Source organism: Saccostrea cucullata, unplaced genomic scaffold (genome assembly GCF_032062105.1).
Source record: "Saccostrea cucullata isolate Sc308-1 unplaced genomic scaffold, CSIRO_AGI_Scuc_v1 ctg1869, whole genome shotgun sequence".
Classification (NCBI taxonomy): domain Eukaryota; kingdom Metazoa; phylum Mollusca; class Bivalvia; order Ostreida; family Ostreidae; genus Saccostrea; species Saccostrea cuccullata.
The window spans coordinates 49889-68157 of record NW_026936917.1 but is presented as its reverse complement, the minus strand read 5'-3'; the positions used below and the strand labels follow the sequence as shown (position 1 = coordinate 68157).

General features: G+C 33.1%; 1 long non-coding RNA gene across 4 annotated transcripts; it reads left to right on the top strand.

Annotated features, from left to right (window-relative positions):
* The first annotated feature begins 231 nt into the window (after positions 1-231).
* On the top strand, positions 232-15104 carry LOC134246855 (uncharacterized). 4 transcript variants are annotated; one of them, XR_009987733.1, is made up of 5 exons: positions 232-579; positions 775-838; positions 6811-6995; positions 11797-11885; positions 15064-15104. It is a non-coding gene; the product is annotated as an uncharacterized LOC134246855 (long non-coding RNA). The 4 variants fall into 4 exon arrangements; XR_009987735.1 differs by lacking the exon at positions 775-838 and having other exon boundaries at positions 233-583; positions 15064-15097; XR_009987732.1 differs by lacking the exon at positions 775-838 and having other exon boundaries at positions 234-579; positions 15064-15085.
* Positions 15105-18269: the final 3165 nt, after the last annotated feature.

Below are 18269 nucleotides of genomic sequence, written 5' to 3'. Positions count from 1 at the left end.
GTCAACCAAGGTCAATATTATAATTACTAACAAAGTATACATTTCTATCAAAGTAATAATGGTTACCCGGCCAAACAAGTTTGTGATAATATGTTGGGGTTCAATGGAAAGGAGGAAAATATTTAAATTAGATGAGAAAAATAGAAAGTGGAAAATACGCACATTTTTATGATCAGCTCTCTTCTTATATCTTGTGAAGTCTAATACAAGGAAAAGTGATGAGGATGAGAGAGAGAGAGAGCACTCGCGCTCACCGACTTGTGGGGAACTCACACCTGACAAAGGACCTTTCTTATGGGGAAAGTTCAGAATTGTGGGGAACTCTCTCGTTCCCCACAAATATGGTCATGGGGTTTTTTGAATTCTACGTGTTCTACTGATAATATTTATTCGATTTGTGGTCATTTTTGAAAAAATCCCCATAAGTCCGTAAAATTGACTCGCAGTAATTTTCTCACTGCACCGTAAAACGAATGTTTGAGGATGCTGGGAAATGTTCATTCGGAACGCAGCGGAATTTAAACTGGTCCCCATATGATACCAATTTATTGCGGGCAATGGCTGCTCCGAGAATATGTGGTAAGTAGATTTTTTATCATATTTTAAAGATATTATAGCCTGAAAACTTAATTTAACTTCGTAAATCATGCATGCAGTTATTTCTTACAGACGTTCGTAAAGTAACATTTAATAATGAATGCACGTAAAACTTTGGGAAAGTTTGACCCGACCTAGACCTCGGTTATTTTTTTTTTAATTGTATCATGTTTATAGGCCTAATGGCTATCCTGTAAGAACAAACTACGGATTTATATGAATTCAGCACCCCCGGGATATGGTAAGCGTTTAAAGCTTCATAGGCGGATCCAGGAATTTGTAAAAGGGGGGGTCCAACATTTTGACCTATTAGGTACTGTTTGCAATCATGGTAAGTAAGAGTCTATATGATAAAATTAATAACTTTTTTCCCCAAAACTAGCAAAATAAAATCCCCTAACGGTAATATAATTCAGTCAAAAGTATGTCAAACGTAGTGAATATACTTGTTCTGTGAGTATTCAAGGCACAGTGCAAAGAAAAATCCGGAAAATCGCAATCGGAAGGACAGACAGGTAGATAGATGGACCGAGAGTAAACTAGCACCCCTCCCTCTTCTCAGCAAAGCGAGAAAGGGAGACTAATAATACAAAACAATTGTTTGATATTAACCCAATATCACACTGTTCTGATCAAAGAGTCCCAAATATCTATTGCGAATTGCTCTATCAACTTTAGACATTTACTATTCTGGTCAATTATACTGGAGTGACAGATCTAACAGAAATATCGTAATACTATTGTAACCGGTTCTTGTTCAGTATAAAACAACAAGATCGATTGCTCAGGGTGTGGATCCGATTTATTTTGGTACAATCAGAATAGGATCAAATCAACCCTACAATAACAGTAACATATAAGCACACACACACACAAAACAATACAAGACAATACAAACAGATAATCAAATCTTTTAACACATTCATTTATAGTTCATTTACATTTATACCTTTTAAAATAATTAGGTCACACTTCATTCAGTTTAATTATGTCTTTGGACCATTATACTTTACTTCTAGTTCATAGAAATAACTTATAAACAATATTTACATTAATCAATCTGATCAATACACAGACACATACCCATTTATGGAATAAGGTGAATTCCTACTCCTATTAACCAATCTGACGTACTTCAAATATCTGACCTAATTAACAATACGTAAAAATTATAACAAACTCTCAAATCCCTTATTAAGGATGCAAGAATAGATTAAAATGGTTAACTTGCTTTTTATAGATCTTTACCAATTTTTATATACATTCCTTACACACACTCACACTTTATTTAGCAAGTTTAGATTTAAAATGAATTAAAATGAATTATTTAGATTTCTCATTCATTAAGAAACTATTTAGATACTTATTTAGTAGTTTAATTATTTATTAAATTACTTACAGGAATAAGGGTGGTGTCTCCAACACTATGAAATCACTATATACATGTACACCCTTCAAAAACCAGTTTTCAGAATAAGGGAAATCATTATAGTAATTCCCGCCAATTCTACCTAAGAACCAATCAACCACACTGACCAATAGAAATCAATGTCCCACTACATAATGGAATAACCCATTCACAACATTACCTGGTAGTCTACCTGGAATACAACACTTAACTAAATAGGGGTGTTTAGGTTTATAACAAACACTGAACAAGACAACATAGAGTGTTAGTAAATCGCATTGCGCAGCGCTGAATGAATGAGTGAATGAATGAATGAATAAAATAAAGAATGAGAATAATGTGTACAATTTAAAATACATATCTTAAAAATATAAAAAGTACAACTACCACACTATATTTATCATAAGAAATGAACGGTATGAACTTTGATGCACCAGATGCGCATTTCGACAAATAATGTCTCTTCAGTGATGCTCAGACCAAAACTATTGGAAATTTTAAAAAAGATAAAGAGCTACGAGCATGGATCGAAAGTGCCGAACATGAGCCAAAATCCGAACAAGGACCAGAGCTATGCCTGAGGGAGATACGTCCTTTATTTCTAAAATTTATCAAATTAAAATTTATATATCCGTTTCATGCTAGCACTGGAGTACTAGACGAAACTGGGCTTATGAACACCCTCGGGGACAAAAAGTCCACCAGCAGAGGCATATTACTAACATTAATTTTCAGTTATAATTCTCTCATTGCTACAAGGATATACAATTTTGATAATACATTGTTTTATTTCGTAGGCACACATAACCACAAAAATGGGGGAAGGGGTATCTGCACATGAAGGCCTTTCTAGAATTTATTTTACTTTAAAAATATACATGTACATTGCATCGGGGAGGGTAGGGACCCCCCCCCCCCCAACCTGTTTTTTTCCTACAAATTGTAAAAAAAAAAAAAAAAAGGAAAATTGGACTCCCCCTTATAAAAGGAATATTAATACCTGACTCTCTCTGAAGATAAAACTCAATGGTAGACCCCTCCCCTACATCGTGCCGTTCACAAACTTGAGAGTTTAAGCATAGTTTGGGGGTATTTGTATCAAAATTAATGAAATTGATAATCACGTACATAACCACCCCCACGTGTAGTTTTGAAACGTGACGTTTATGTGATAAATATAGTAGGCTATAATAGGCCCCTATGTGTTTTATAAAAAATATGCAAAAAAACTGAAATAGCTGCAAAAAAACTGAAATAGCTGCAGTGCTTGTTCTACTGCCTAACCCTCTCATGAACTGAATATTTGATAAACAAAGTTTGTTCAGATCACAGGGCTTTTTATAGATTTTGTACTCAATCTGTATATTATATATACCCGGGAGATAATCTATTCATGGCTTGAGAATTAAAAAGAACCCCCCCCCCCCCCGTTTTGTGTTTGAACTCAGAGCATAAAGTTTGTACTATATAGCTGCGCTCGCTACAATGGTCACACCGTCAATATATTACTGTAGATGTTAGCCAATGTTCATGATACATTGTAACAACCAGCCTTCCATATTTGTGTTACACGTGAAACGACCTTTTTCAAAATCGTCGTGTATGACTCAGCCTAAGAATCAAACATTTGGCTAGTAGCCTAGTTCAATATAAACAACTCTTAATAAAAAAGTAAAAGCTTTCCATAATATTTATGAATTATGGACAGTTTAATCTTCATGTCTTACTGGAAGCAGCTTCAGAGTTATTCTAAACAAAAGTGTATACGTACAGCGCTGATGTTTCCGGTAAAATCTCGTCAACTTTCTATTTCTTTTCTTTTTTTTCTTTCTTTCCTTTTTTTTCTTGATTTATATTTCTAATTTTTTTTTTGCGGGGGTGGGGGTGTATACATTTTTTTTGGTCCGCGAAAAAGGGGGGGTCCGGACCCCCTGGACCCCCCCTCTGGATCCGCCCTTGGGCTTGTCCCCATTTTTTGTGAAACGCGACTATCCTCCTCATGCCCATACAAATTATGCTAGACGGTGCGACTGTCTGGTCTTTAGCTGTTTAGTGAGGCCTGTGTGGGCGAATTAATTGTAAAAGTTAATCTGACTTAAACTGTACGTGTATTTATAAACGATGTCAGTCACACACTGACTCTGTGTCAGAAATGTATCACAGAGAACTCCACCTTTTCAAAAGGTCAATTGAAATCAGTACATTTATAGATTTACGTAGCTAAAATTTCTTAGCTTGGTTAGATTATTTAACATGTTTAATTCTTCCAAAAAAAGCTTGATTTAGTTATCGTTTTTTTATCAAGTCATTCTTCCTACTTGTGTATATTTCTTCGCATGCGTTGGTTTGCATAGTGTCCATTTGCCTTCATTATCTTTCACCTGCACCCTGTTCTACATTCATCCTGATTGCCCTACTGAAAATATTTTCATGATTTTAGACCATCATTATCGATGTATCATAAGTATTTTTTTTTATTTTGCTAAGGCCAAGATAAATAGATAGTGTTTCCTATTTTAACCTTAGAAAAGATAGGGTAGGTAGGTAGGAAAAACATTTTTATTTTATTTTAACATTTTATTGGCAGGTACGCTGCCACTTTCCCCCAGGATTTCACTTTCAAAATATTTCTGATTAATATGTGTAAGATATGCATTTCTCAAACATGGAAGTGATCAAGATTGGGATTTCATTTCTAATTGTAAACTGGAATTCCGAATACTGTAATATGTGTATATAATTTGGTGCTTTCAAAATTTAGCATAATCACTGGGTTGGCATAATCATAAATTAGCGCTACACATGTATGTGCGGTGTATTGTATATATCAATATGTAAATGATTTCTTAGCAGTATTCATGAATTAGTGCATTGTTGTCTGCACCAAAGCCGCTAAAATATGAAGCCTGCATTTTAAAGTATACATACAGTAGTTTACTCATGGAAAGATATTAGCAGAAAAAATATTGAGGGTCGGCTCAGAGGGTCAGTAAGCTGACATACATAATGTATTGCTTTCTTTATAAGCAATTTTCTGACGGATCATTTATGCACCCATGGTTGAAATGTATAAGAGATATCTTGAATTCCTGTGGCCTGTCTTATGTGTGGATAAATCAAAACTTCATTAGTGTTACATGGTTAAAATCTATTGTGAAAGAAACGTTGTTAAATCAATTTTTACAAGACTGGCATATGAACATAGAAAATTCACCTAAATGTTTAAATTACAGGATTTTCAAAAACAATTTTGGACGAGAAATTTACTTAAGTAAACTCCCAAAAGACTTAATTAAGAATTGTATTAACAAAATTTAGAACTTGTAACCACAAACTCCCAGTAGAATCAGGTAGATGGACTAATACTGATAGATCTTTAAGATTATGTAATCTATGTAACAAAAATACTTTGGGGGATGAATTTCACTATATAATGGAGTGTCCATATTTTTTGTCTTTACGGGTAAAACTTATTGATAAGAAGTATTGTCGTCATATAAATACTTATAAATTTGAGAAAATTATGTCCATCACAAATGTTGATTCACTGTTTAAACTGTCTTTATTAGCTAAAAAGATATTGGCCTGCTTTTAGTAACTATTTAATTGATACTACTCTTCCTCGCTTGACTTTGTATTTTGTATATAATTATGTAAATATGTTCATGTACCTCATATACCATTGTATGGTCTGAGTGTAAATAAACAAACAAGCTCCTATACTTCTTAGAGTTAGGCGGGGAACTAAACATGCTGAAAACACACTACTTATTTATTTAGGCCCAATTAAAATGTCTAATAAATTCATTTTAATTAAATACTTATTGTTAATTAAAGATCACCTTTTATTTTTAAAATTTGTTACAATTCAAACCTTGGCCTTGGGGTTTAGATGCTGATGGAATAAATAAGAAACAAAATCATATGTAAAAAATAACTAAAAATCCTTTTCAAAACCTCAATTACTATTGAAAGATGATTGGGCGTGGTATACAAAATAATGCGAATTGGAGGAAATGGAGAAACATAGTAATAACAATTAGATCAGCTTTTATGATAGCGAGCATATTAAAAATTTGAAATTGGTTATAAAATTGAAAGGTAATGTTGAGATTTTAAGATTCAATATCTATTATTCATAATTATTTATATTTGCTTAACTGAATTTATACCTTTTTAAATTTATTTACATATAACGATCGCGCTCAAAGTTTTGGGTCTGATAATGCTTCCTGATTTTGGTCTTTTATTTTTTTTTTAAGAAAACCATTTGATTTCTGCACCCACTCCTCCTTTCTAAAAATTTTTAATCTGCCTCTGGTAACTTTACGCTGTAAATTTCTATTCTCATTTTAATTAAATTTAAATAAATACTAACAGCACTATCATGCAATTTCAATGACTATCATTTAAGGTATTGATTCAGTTTTCTGTCATTCCTAAAAATAAGTTGTACTGTATCGTTGATTTTTTGCATATAAAACAGTTTCTGCTCATCAAACATCCACGAGAAAGTGTTCTGTTTCGCAGTTATTGTACGGTTGATTTAAAAGGGAAAGCTCTCTGGGCCATGTCACAAGAAGGAAAAAAGTAAAATATTTTTCATACCTACCTACCCACTGTTAACAATATGGATCAGGAAAGGGCATACATTAAGTCTTAATTTTGGCATGCCGCATGGGGTCAAAAATTACTATTGAGTGATGTGGAGATATACCTGTCTTGTAATTATAGGTAAAGATATGAACACTTTAAAAAAAATATACAATGAAATCTTTGAACTGAAAGCAAAATTATCATTGCAGGTTTTCGGGTTTTCACCACAAGAGCAAATTATACAACTTTATTCTTGAAAATGTTAGAGACTGAGACTTGGAGTCAAAGTCAACAGACACGCTTGCATGGACATGAAGGATGTAAAGAACTAGAGTATTATAACTGAAAGCATTTTGTCTGGATTTGTGTATGGAAACAGAAGGATTTAGTATTGGTAAGTCAAGATAGCTGTAAAATCTCATTTTGAACTCTATATGTGAGCAGTACTGTAAACCAACTACCAGGTAGTACACATGTACCCTATTTGTGTCATCTTTTATTTGCATATCTAATCTGTGTTGATTAATTTCCGTGACTAATGAAAGGAAACATTCTCTACAAATATAAAGCAAAATTAATAGTTCAGGGCAATTAATAATTTACTATTCACTAGTAAATGTAGGTCATGAAACTGGCAAATATTTCTTGCACTCAAATAAAAGTTGGTTTACAGTACTTCCGTTGCTCTAAAAACAGAAATAATAAAAAAAAAGCATGCTGATATCATGTATGTTATGAAGCCTAATACATGTACATAGAAGTATATAAACCGGTATATCTAAAATAAAAAAAAAAATTTGGTCCTTGTTCATGATTTCAAAGTAGGTTAAAAGCCTCATGAACATGCTGAGAAGTTGTCAGAAAATATACATGTGTGCTAACCATGCTAACTGTGTAACAATAATCAGAAAATTTTACAAAATATAATCAAAATTTGGTTAATAATAATTAGTCATTGGCCAATTAAATCCATCAATGATTAAATTAGTACTTATATATACTGTCTCCTGATTTTATGACTTTTTATCCTTTTCAACATACTTATTATTTTTGAATTGAAAACATTTTTTTTACCTGAGAAAATTAAAATTTGCAATTTGTTTTAAATCTAGTGAAGGAAAACAAATGTTTTTAAAATTAATGTGCTTTGATTTAAAAGACTTGTAAACATTAGATTAGTAATACATGTAGTTTCCTATTGTGATGAAAAATTATTAATTGCGCGTGTGTTGTTTATTGGATTATGATAATATACATGATTTTTTTTGAAATCAGGTATTTTAATCTTAAATATCAGCAGCAAAGATTAAGTTTGATTTTAAATTTTTTCATGTTCATTTTGCTTGGAAAAATAATTTTAATAATTCTGAATGTTCATTCAGTTTTTAAACAAAACAAATGATGACATGGTTTAATAAAATTCTTTCTATATAAATATGTTTCCCGGGATGATCGTTATATAAATCAACGTTTCCCGCGATGATCTTACAAAACGAAAGTTTCCACATGGCTTGGTCAATCGAGTGATTTTTTTATTGATTTAAAAAGTTGTTTCTGTGCTTTTAAAGACATGTCAAGTTTTCATCTAATATACTGTATCTCCTTTTTCATGGCAATTATTGATTAATTTATTGTAAAAATTTATTAGTCTTGTTGTTGTCGTCAAATCCGGCTTGAAATCATTTATATTCCGGAAACAATATCTAGTTTTAAGGGACGCAGCTTTTAAAAGCGGTAGCAATTAAATCGTAGGCCTGGACATGAAAAAGCAGTATTAAATCGGGAGAGTGAACAGTGTATGATGTAAAATAAATTATTAATATTGATGATTGATTTTTTTTAAGATTTGATAGTTATTTTATTTGTTGAAAAATAATTTTTATCTGTAATGTTCATGTATAATAAAATAATGCATTTCCCAATAAGTGATAAATGTTTCCCACAAGTCAGCAATATAACTTGTTTATTGGTTGGGTTCAAAGGCAACATTTATATGGAAACAAAGTTTTAAGGGTAAAGCAATGGTCAATACATGTGTATTCCTCAAAAGTGAACAGTGAGAAATATTCCCCACAAGTCAGCAGTGATAAATATATATTACCTAAAATTGTTAACTGTGAAAAATTCAGCAATGATAAATATAACCTACGTGAGAAATATTCCCCACAAGTCAGCAATGATAAATATTCCCCACAAGTCACCAATGAAAAGTATTACAAGTTAACAGTGATAAATATTCCCCACAAGTCAGCAAGATAAATATTCCCCACAAGTCAGCAGTGAAAATATTACAAAGTCAACAGTGAAAAGTATTCCCCACAAGTCAGCAATGAAAAGTATTACAAGTTAACAGTGAGAAATATTCCCCACAAGTCAGCAATGATAAGTATTACCTACAAGTCAACTGTGAGGAATATTCAATAACAACATACAATTATTTTAACCCATTCTCAATCAAATTTGGGGAGTAAATTGGAATTAGCATGTCTGTCTATCTTTCTATAGGCATTACATATTGAGGGATAATGGTGGCATTATTTTTTTTTAGGAAATCTCACATCAACTTCCTGTTTATCTGTGCGTGTAAATTTTTATGGTTTTTTTTTCAGCAACTACTATGGTAGCAAGAAGTTTGAAATTTTTTAACACTCTTTGTCGAGGCATATTATATACTGGTAGTGAGATTCATTTTTATGCAAATTCGATGTCAACTTCCTATATATCCACGTGTCTCGAGATCTGTACGCAATTTTTGTTGCAGTTTTTTCACCAACTGACTATCACAGATATAAAAATGTGGTACATGTATCCATTAGATTGAACCCTAGCAATAAAAATCCTGAGTAGCATTCTCTACTGAGACTAGCAAGCTAACCACTATGCTACACAAGTCCTGATGAGGATTGGCATTTAAATCATGTTTGTGATATGACCATTGACTCAGTGGACTTTTTTTCTCGAAAAGATACAAAAGTTATATCATAAAATTATAATTTTTTAAAAGGTTTATTGGGTTTTTACTCCATAATTTTGGAAATCAAAATAGTATATTTCATTTTGTATGCAAACTTTGAGGATAAACTTGAAAAAAAAAGTGGAGTGAAGACCCACTCATACATTTCAAAACATTGTTTTAAAAAGTGTGTAGTGTTGTTATGATAGTCGCTGACTATCGAAAAATCGTCGTTTAAAGGCCCAGATTGGCGACAATCGATTGTAAATATTATCATCGATAGATCACTATATTTTTCAAGCCGTATTTCTCAAGCCGAGCAGGTTTAACTTTTATATTCACCAAAGGGACATCACTCTAATCAGCAGTAAACAAAATGAGAACGTGCATGGTGAAGAGGTTATAATTATTATATCCATATCCTGGTGCATTGTCTTTTTAAAATACTTCTAAGGATGAATAAATCTAACCTTTTATAACATTTAAAATTATCAATTATATAATTATATAAGTGATTGTGTTCTTCCGATTCAATTTGATAATAGTAAATTTGTCCAATTTTACAACACTAAAAGTGTGAAAAAATGACTCAATTTGCCCTTTTTCGCGTGTGTATTATATTTTACAGGCCAAAAACTTCAATCTTCATGAGATATGTATAAGTTGTAGAGATTTGACAGATTTACATAAAGTATACTTTAATTTTAGATGAAATATTTCGGAAAATTTTGATACAATACTTGATATCGCGATTACTTAACTTAGCTGAACTCTTTCATGAAGGAGGTAGGAATCATCTGTTGGGTGGGAGCAATGTGCTATTCAATACAATTAATGCAAGATCGATCATTGTAGCATTTATAAGGACAGATAAGTAAAAAATCCTGGTGGAATACCTCGCTAGACAATCGCTGAACCAGCCTTATACATTTTTGAGAGGAGCCAATCCTAAATTGTCACATTTTTAAAGATATGTTTAATTAAGCGGACTCTTATAGTTAAATTTTCATTGAAAATCGTCACATTTTTCAGTATATAAAATATTCTTAACTTTCCTTATTTGACAATCTACTATTTGGAATTCAATATCTGGCAAAACATCGTGATTTTGGCATTAAATTGTTCGAATCATTCGATTGTCACTAATGTAAACAATGTCATTTGCCCCCAGAAATTTAGACTTTTCTTGACTCCCTCGCAAAAGAGCGGAGGTAAGTTAGATAACTGCGAGGTACTCATTGGTAGTCGCGACATAACATATTGAGATTTAATTTTTTCACCTTCATGTTTGTTGCGCTATAGGCTTATCCCTTGTTATGTTCTCGGACTCCCATCTCATTTATCATCCAATAATAAAATACATTTCCAAAGCATGTGAATTATATTTAGATGATAATTAAATACATATGATAAACAATAGATAAAAATTGATATTTTTGTCCTTTCTACTCTTCATGCATATAACATGTATAAAGTCCACAACAATAAAATGATTCATTTGATTTTTGTTAGGATTTGTTCATCGACATCCAACATATTGTTTACATGTTTATGTTACGTTTGTCCCAGAAATCCTGAAAGATTTGTACACTCTGCAACTTTTTTACAGAGGAGCGCACTAAAATCTTAAACTCTTCCATAGTTGAAATAAGACGTATTGGTAAATAGATTTTGCCCTGTAGTCCATCTGGCTGTTTGTCCTCAAAAACTTTAACCTTGCTCATAACTTTGGAGTGAGTGGGGCTATGGCTTTCATATTTCACTGCTGTACACTTGTATTTCTTGTGACAAGACCTTTCTTTGGGTACCACCACCACCAAATTTGACCTCTTGACCTTGAAGTTTGACCACTTTTACAAAAATATATCACTCTTCAACCTTAGTTATAACTTATAACTTTTGCACAGTTGGTGTTAGGGCTTTCATACTTCTCATTGGTATGTTCAATAATTTTTTTGACAGGTCTGCCCAAGTTTTGTATTAAAACGCTTCTGAAACTCATCTGTAAAAAACATTTAATATTGTTGGCCGATTTAAACATTTCGGGAAAATAGCAAAAAAAATGAAAACGTGAAAAAAAAAAACTATGAGGTTCGGAGAGTAAAATGGAGGATAGGTCAGGTGACAGGAAACATGAGTACAGTCATGTATATTTTTTTTGCCCCGGTATAGTGTCATATTTGATATTATATGGAATATGTGATTTGCAGCACATTCTTACTGATATTTCTTTAAATTACAGGTATCCTGAATTTTTGTCAACTTCTAGCCAAGATCCTGTACTTAAGCTGAATGTGGAGGACAGATGTACACACAGTACTAGTATAGAGGGTAAGTAGACCATAAAAAAAAACAAGATGTGTTTGTGAAACACTATGCGCCCGGCGGCAACAAAGTTTGGAAAAAGCTATTTTTAGCATTAAGGTCACAGTCAAGGTCACAAAGTCATTGACCTTGGTGTCATTTGAAAGAGGTTGATTAGTGGAGTATGGAGTGGACTCCATGCCACTAAACTGGAAGTGAACACCGCAGTGAATATTTTACGTAATTGAAGAAAAGAAAAAAATTGTATGTAAATCTTCATGTACAATATTATGTTTCCATATGTGATCAATTAAAAAAAAATATATTTTTAAAACAAAATAATGCCTCATCAGGTCGGTAAGACAAGCTGTTTGGCTCTTTGTTGACTTGGCTTTTCAATGATTTAAATTTGGCACCGTGTAAAAATAGAATTATCTGTCCCTGGTACATATCGTCTTACAAGTAAGAAAAAGAATTGATAACTTTTAAAGTTTTCTTAAATATGTTTAAAATAACTGAATCAAAATATGTTGAATAATTATTTATTTTATTTCATTTGAACAAGCTTTCATCATCATGATCATGTTCATAGACGTCAAATATACACTGCGAGATTTACTTCCAGTTTAGTGGCATGGAGTCCAGGATGAGCTGTTAAAGTGGAAAAAGGGCCAGAAACGGCCTGTAGTCGTCAAGCAGATTGGATTTCTTAACTTGAATAAATAGTAAAACGCTCCGAATACTGAATTTGTTGCGAGATTTTTTAGGCCAAGCCCAGATCTATTAGTTTAAGTGTGTCCCCCCAAAACATATTGCCATCATGGTGTATTTTAGTTGAAGGTAGGAAAATTTCTTTCCGGATTTTTTTTTTTGACGATAAGAACTTCAGACTCCTGTCCTATAACATTTTTAAAAATATTTATTGATTTTTTTTAAAGTCACTTGCCCACGGGCATGTACCTATTAAAAAAATTCACTTGCCTCCCCCCCCCCCCTTAAAAATTCACTAGCCCCGGGCGTCGGGCAATGGGATTTGTCAGACCCTGGTAGTGTAGATTCAAGCTTGTTCAAATCATGACCCCCCAGGGGTAGGGTGAGACCACAATGGCCGATCAAAGTTTTACATAGGAGTATATAGGAAAAATCTTTAAAAATCTTCTTCTCAAGAACTACTGGGCCAGGAAAGATGAAACTCATGTGTAATCATCTTCAGGTAGTGTAGATTCAAGTTTGTTCAAATCATGACCCCCGGGGTAGGATGGGGCCACAATAGCTGATCAAAGTTTTACATTGGAGGATATAAGAAAAATCTTTAAAAATCTTTTTCTCAAGAACCACTGGGCCAAGAAAGATGAAACTCACCCGGAATCATATTCAGGTAGTGTGGATTCAAATTTGTTCAAATCATGACCCCCAGGGGTAGGGTGGGGCCACAATGGCCAATCAAAGTTTTACATTGGAGTATATAGGAAAAATCTTTAAAAATCTTCTTCTCAAGAAACACAGGGCCAGGAAAGATGAAACTCATGTGTAATCATCTTCAGGTAGTGTAGATTCAAGTTTGTTCAAATCATGACCCCCAGGGGTAGGATGGGGCCACAATGGCCGATGAAACTCTTTCATAAGAATATATATGAAAATCTTTTTAAATCTTCTTCTCAAGTACTTCAAAGCCATGATTAGTGATATTTATATGGAATCAACCCCCTTAATGTATATTTTAGTTTGTTCAAATCATAACCAAGCGGTAGGGTGGGGCCCCCTGCCCAATCAATTTTTCAGTAGGAGTATATAGGAAAAATCTTTAAAATATATTCTTCTCAAGAAACAAAGGGCCAGGAAAGATGAAACTCATGTGTAATCATCTTCGGGTAGTGTAGATTCAAGTTTGTTCAAATCATGACCCCCAGGGGTAGGATGGGGCCACAATGGCCGATGAAACTCTTTCATAAGAATATATATGCCCATTTTAAATAAAAAAGGATAAGGATTTTATATTCCAAGGTCCCCTTAAACATCTTAGATTTGTCTCACAAAAGGGACATCAAAAATTAAAACCAAAATCAAATGTTACAATGAAAACAAGACTCACCGGGGTAGGGCGGTGCCACAATGGCTGATCAAAGGTTTACATAGAATATATAGGAAAAATCTTAAAAAATCCACTGGGCCAGGAAAGATAAAACTCTTGTCGAAGCATCCTTAGGTGGTGTAGATTCAAGTTTGTACAAATCATGACACCCGGGGGTAGGGCAGGGCCACACTGGCTGATCAAATTTTTATATAGAAATATATAGGAATTTTTTTTTAAAATCCTTTGCTCAAGATCAGCAAAGCTATGATTGTGATATTAATATGGAAATATCCTCAGAGTTAATTCAAGTTTGTTCATAACATGATCTCTTGGGTTTAGGGAGGGTTAACGAGGGGTCACAATGGGAGATCAAGTAATATGTAGGACAAATCTTCTTTTCAAGTATGGCAAAATTTAGCTGCAGATCTGTAGCACTATGGTTTTATAATTTGTCTGACTCTAACGCTACAGGTCCCGTAATGCAAAAAAGGTGGAATTTACGGGGCATTGTTTGCGCACTTTTGGGGAAAATTTTTCCATTTTCTAGCATTGGTCAATCAACTACCTTTCCATTCCTAATTCTGGACTTATTCTGTATAAAATAGTGTATATTTTATCCACCTCCCAACCATTTTTAGTTATATCTACAGTTAAAAAACTCACTTGAAGTGAATTTTCAGCAGTACATGTATAACATATAATTTTAATCAAGCGAGTTCTCAAGTATTAAAAAATTTCATCCCCCCCCCCCAACAAGTAAACTTCAATACTGAGCTGACTTGTGTTTTTTTAACTAGCCCATGTGCTCAGGTGAGCGATGTGGGCCCATGGGCCTCTTGTTTTCATTGTAACTTTTGATTTTGGTTTTCATTTTTGATGTCCCTTTTGTGAGACAAGATCGAGATGTTTCGGACCTTGGAATGATTATAATCCTTGACCTTTTTATTTGACCTTAATTCAAAATATTGCTTTGGAATTGACAATATATGATAGGGAATTAATATTTAACACAATATGCTATATATAATAGCACCTTACAAACTAAGACACCGAAAGCGAGGGACCACAATTATTTGAATTTGCTTGATTACATTGCTTTAAATGCTCAGAAATGATGTTTTCTAATTTCAGGTATTATCTCAGTACCTTAAAACTCCAAACGACAGGGAGCAGAAGAAAACTGCATATTTCCAAACGACAGGGAGAAGCGATGTATCTTCACAGCAACATGACCCAAAGCACTACCATTAAAGGATTTGATTTGACATTAAGGAAGTAAAAAAATGAAGGCATTAGTCATAAAGAAAATTAAAGAACTTTATGTCTGAATATTATATCAACAATACCATAGATCTAAAGATGGATTATTTTGCCTTATAATTTATATTAATGCATGTACATGTAATTTTATTCTTTTTATATATACAATCATGTAGTGTTACCATTTTTCACAAAGCTTAAAAAGTTATGTAGGGCCACACCAATTTAATTTCTTGTTCGTCGGACATTTGATTTAAAAAAAGTACAAGCAGTTAAATGATAATATTATTACTCTTTGCTGGGCAATTTTTTAGGCGGAGCGTGAAAATTTGAGCGGACAATTATATTTTTTCTGATTTACAGAGTAAGCAGATATAAAATACAATAAATAGAGCGGAAATGGAACAGAAAATAGCACAGAATTCCTATGGTGCGAGAAATTGAAATTAATATTATTTGTATGGTTTTGTTTAAATAAGCGCGTGGGTCCGACGAACAAAAATTTTCATTAGTGTGGCCTAGATCATTTAGATTCAATTCATTTTTTTCTTCAAATTACCACATGCCAGAATTCATAAGAAGGAAATTTATATATGGCTGGTGGTTGTGGCCATTTTTAGACTATATTGATCTCCTTTAGAAGGAGAGCTCCTTATAAAATTATACAAAAAATGACCAAATTTTAAAACTAAAATGTACAGAATTTTTCTTTGCCAAATGATAGTTCATAGAACCACAATTCTTCAATCATGTCTACTTGGAGATCAGTGGATGGATATTCATATACAATACACAGCTGAAGCAGGTTTTGTTAGGTTATTTTATTTTCAAAAGGAATGCATTATTTTCTTCAGTCCATTAATGTTAAGCTCTTTAATAGAAACAATTGTAGAAGATTTATCATATTTTGTTTAGAATTTTGAAGAATTTGTTAATCACTCAGTGAAAATTATCCCTTGTCATAATACAAATTTTTAAAATGTATGTACAAATACTTTTATGTTGAAATGACCATGCAAGGAAGAAAATAAAACAAGTTTAAGTGTACACTTTATGCTTTTATATCCAAATTGGCTTCTGTGGAAGGAGAAAGGTTCATATAATAGTATATTAATTAAAGGAGTACATAATGTCCTTTAGAATTTCAGTAAAATTTCTTGACTTTCATGTTAAGGTCATACGCAACGTAGTTTTAACTTTTTTGGATTCTGCCTTGGAGTTGAAGAGTTCCACTAAATGAAGGGCCTGTGTGCAATATTTTTAATGTCTATATATGGATTTGTACACCTCTTCTTAAACAATTTTTGATGGAAAAAAATCTGGAATTCATGTTTTATAATTTTTGTACATTTTTATTTAAATAATGCAAAAATTTTCAAAATTCGATATCTTTTCAAAACCCCTGGAAACGCATGCTGATTTTTTGTCCAAGAACATTTAATGATATTATAAGTTTAAATTTAGAATATCTTGGAAAATTATCAGTAGGTAAGGTACGTTGTGTATGTCCTTAATAGACATGAATTTAATTCGAATGGGGGTTGCATTCCATTCCATCTTGTTTTGAAAATGAAAGGATTAACTTCCATTGTAATTGTCGTACATCTCAATACATTCATATACTAGAATGAGTAGATTATATAGAAGAAATTTGAGAAAAAAAGGAAAGGAAGTAAAAGTCAATACATGTGAATAAGGCCACACTGTCCGTCGGACATTTGATGAAAAAAGTACGAGCGGGGTAGCGGTTAAATAATAATATTATTACTTTTTTGAAGGCAAAATTTTAAGGCGGGGCGTGAAAAAAATTGAGCGGACAATTATATTTTTTCTGATTTGCAGAGTAAGTAGATTAAAAGTACGATAAATAGAGCGGAAATATAACAGAAAACAGCAAAGAATTCCAATGGTGCGGGAATTTCAAATTTATATTATTTGTATAGTTTTGTTTAAATAAGAGCGCGCGGGTCCGACGAACAATAAATTTTATTGGTGTGACCTAATTCCTAGCTGCAGAACTGTAGCGTTGTGGTTTTAAATATTAGTCTTGTCCATAAAGCTACAGATCCCGTAATGCAAAAAAAAAGAGGTACCATTTACGGCTGAAGATTTTTTTGCACACTTTGGGGGGAAATTTCTCCTTTTTCCAGCATTGTTCAATCAACTAACTCTCACTCCCGAATTCTAGACACATTCTGTAACCAATCTGTATATTTTATCCACCTCCAAATCCTTTACAGTGGTAAACTGATTTGATTAGAATCGTTTGTTAAATTGCTGAAAATACACTTCAAGCGAGTTTATCGCCTGTAGAGACTGCTATCAGGCATGTAGCATCGTTTTTGAAAGTGGAGGGGGGGGCAACCAGAGAATTTTTTTTTACTTACCTGTAAAAGTTGACAAGCATAAAAAAAAAATTCCCAACTTTTTCCAAGGCCAACTTCCTTTTACTTCCAATTTTTTCGCATACAATACATACAATACTACATTTCCTTCATATCACTATACGGTGGTAAGAATTGGGGGGGGGGGGGGGGTGAACCAACTTTACAGTGGACATTCTCAATAGTAAAGGTAATGTTGGGGAAAAAAGTGGGGGGGGGGGGGGGGCTAGGCCTCCTCCTGGCCCCCACTGTTGCTACGTCCCTGACTATAAAGAGTTGAGAGGTGGATAATATAAACAGATTGTTGAAAGAATGTGTCTAGAATTAGTGAGTGAATGGTAGTTGATTGATCAATGCTTAAAAGTGGAGAAATCCCCCCCCCCCCCCCCCAAACTGCGCAAAACGCAATGTTTTCACTCAGGACCAGTGGCTTGCGAGGATGGACTAAAACTATATTAAGAACTTCCTGAACTAGTTTTGAAATTTTTTCTCCGGAATTGGGGGGGGGGGGGGGGGGGGTTACTTTTTTCTATGCATAAATAAAGACAAATAATAACCCCATTGAATATGTCCGTAGAAAAAGTTCTGTCCTTTATGGAGTAAATGTAAATGTCTCAATAATTTCCGAATATCCCTCGTATATTGATAATATTACATTATACCATCATTGTATTTTTTTTTAAGGTCAAGGCA